Raw genomic sequence first — 3,021 nt, forward strand, 5'->3', positions numbered from 1 at the left:
CCATTTGTCCTGGTGATCGTTGTCACTCAAACAGAAAGTGATGGGAAATCCAAAATGTTACAGTTGTCACCAGAACAGGGACAGAGACTAAAACCTCCAATGGAGACACCTGATCTGGTGACAACCGTCCAATAGAGGATTTCTCTCTCGCTTTGTAGAGATTTCATCTCACTTCCTGTTGCGTTGTTAAAGGACAGGAGACAATACAATGTCCGGGTTCTAACCATCCGATGCTCTGTCAAGAAACAGTTTGGCGGTGTACATGCACTTTAATAGAGGGCCCGGGGCCCTACATGAGGCCTACTAGCAGTGTGTATATTCCAAGACAAGCCGGCCCTTGGAGTCAATACCCCGGTGCCAGCCAGTCAGCCCATGCCATGTTGTTTGCTAATCAGAGTTCGGAGAATTAAATTAAAGCAAAGACAGAAAAAACTAAAATCAGATAAAACCTAAAATGTCCTCAAAAAGGAAAAACCCGTCACCAACTGTGCAGGTAAAAGTACATAAAAATCAAGTTTCATTGACTTACAATGCGCCATTGTATTAGACTACTTCAGAAGAGTCAATTCCCTAGCACAGCCCCCCCTCCCCTGCAGGTCATAGCCCTCTCCTCTTCCGGGAGTGTCTAATTACTCTCTGTGCTGGCCCAGCTCTTCCTCCCCCTCACCTCCCTGCATAACCTTTTTATGTAGCAGCTGGGGAAGATGCAAAGGGAAATACTATAGGTCAGGGGTAGGCAACCTCGGCACTTCAGCTGTTGTGGAACTTCAAGTCCCATGAGGCGTTGCAAGACTCTGGCAGCCCCAAGCATGACACCCAGAGGTGGAAGCACGGTAGGATTTGTAGTTTCAGCAAGATGGAGTGCTGAGGTTGCCTACTCATGCTATAGAGTGTCATTTCTAAGTCTGCTGATAGGACATCTAAGATTTCATGTATTTTTTTGTAGTGTTGTATTGCTTTTCTCCCTAGGGACTCAAATTACTTAGGAGGTGAGAGGGCCTTGGGCAGCTTAGTTGAGCAATTTTGGGCACACTCAGTTGACTCATCTTGATCATGCTTAGTTGAGCCATCTTGGGTTCCCTTAGTAGAGCAATCTTGGGCTCTCTCAGTTGAGCCCTCTTGGGCACACGCTGTTCAGCCATTTTGGACATGCTCAGTTGGGCCATCTTGGGTGCACTCGGTTGACTCATCTTGGACATGCTCAGTTGGGCCATCTGGGGTGCACCCAGTTGACTCATCTTGGACATGCTCAGTTGGGCCATCTGGGGTGCACCCAGTTGACTCATCTTGGACATGCTCAGTTGGGCCATCTGGGGTGCACTCAGTTGACTCATCTTGGACATGCTCAGTTGGGCCACATTGGGTGCACTCAGTTGACTCATCTTGGACATGCTCAATTGGGCCATCTTGGGTGCACTCAGTTGACTCATCTTGGACATGCTCAGTTGGGCCATCTTGGGTGCACTCGGTTAAGCCAATGAACCTACTAGCATATCTTTTGGAGTGTGGGAGGAAAACCCACGCAAGCACAGGGAGAACATGCAAGCTCTATGTAGCCAGTGTCCTGGCTGGGACTCAAATCGAGGACCCCAGTTCTGCAAGGCAGAAATGCCAACCGCTAAGTCACCGCGTTGCCCACAAGATGGCGCCACCCAGCAGGGCTTTTGGATGTCTACACAAGAGATGCTTTTACGGGTCAATAACAGGCCTAAAATACCTTAAAGGCACCTAAAATCCTACGGGAAGATCGTCGTTGAAATGAATGGTCTGGTGACAGGGTCTCTTTAAACCTGAGCTTACTTCACAGTTACCAACTATCCTTTCATTTGCCTATAAAACATGTTCTTTACATTTATTACATGAATACAGAATAATAATAATAATAATATCACATACATTTAACCCCCGGATATCCCTTCTTTCACAGACTCACAAAATATATCATTTTCTGCCTTCTTTGTCTTCATAAAAACTATATACACGTATTTCCTCCCCCCCAAAAAAATAAAAATCACCTTTTTTTTTGCAGCACAGAATTTTTTTTTTTTTATAACAAAATAGGAAATCTGTCTCTTTAAAAAGCTCATGAGTGCGCGATTACTTCTGCTGCTAAGGATGCTGGGATGGGAAGCGCAAAAGGGGGTTCGATCGCATTACAATGATGAGAATGGATCACGGGTTTAGAAGAATTCTCCCAAAAAAGTCTCGTTAGGTCATTAGAAGAAGAATAATAATAATACTGTCAGCATTTTTTGTTCTAGGAATTTCCGGCTCAGCACCCACAATGCATCACACCGCAGGCGTCTTCCCGGCGTTTTCTATAGTCAATGAAATGGGTTTGGAAGAACTGAACGTTCTTGCCGGGGCATATCGGTAGAGATGTTATAAATATGGTTGTAGATATATAAATGGGATGTATCAAGTTTACAATCCGTGTTCCCTTTCAGACCCGCGTGGTCTCGGAGGCACCTTTTGGGCCCAGTTTCCTTTAACACTCAAGCAGAGGAACCCGATGGGCGCCGGATGGGTTTTTGCATTGGCTGATGCATAGGTCGGTGGGCCTTATTTATCGAAATGTCTAAACGAAAAAGACCTTGTCTATCCAATGCCCCTTTCATTCTTCCAGCGTGTACTGGAAAACAATGGAACCACTGGACCAGCTGGTAGGGCGGTGACACAACCAGGGGGGAAAAAAAACGTGTGGCGCGGCCCGGTAGACACTTCCATAAACCAGGAGTGCAGTTTCTAGAGGCACATAATGGCCGCTTGCTAAAGCAGTGCCCGTAGCGGTAGATCTCCCTTCTGGCAAGGGACACATTCTAAAACGGAGCAGCAATTTAGAGTTATACATGGCTGTTAACACTGGTGGTTCCCATGGGGGCGGGTCACCTGTAGATACGATACACATGTGCATAGAATATATACTGATAGAAAAAAATAAAAGAATAAAAATGTGCAAATTCAGCTTCTGCCGGTGATGAATCTCAGTTTACCAAATGTGCCGAGAAAAAAAAATGACGA

Source organism: Nanorana parkeri, unplaced genomic scaffold (genome assembly GCF_000935625.1).
Source record: "Nanorana parkeri isolate BGI_ZX_2015 unplaced genomic scaffold, ASM93562v1 scaffold2312, whole genome shotgun sequence".
Classification (NCBI taxonomy): domain Eukaryota; kingdom Metazoa; phylum Chordata; class Amphibia; order Anura; family Dicroglossidae; genus Nanorana; species Nanorana parkeri.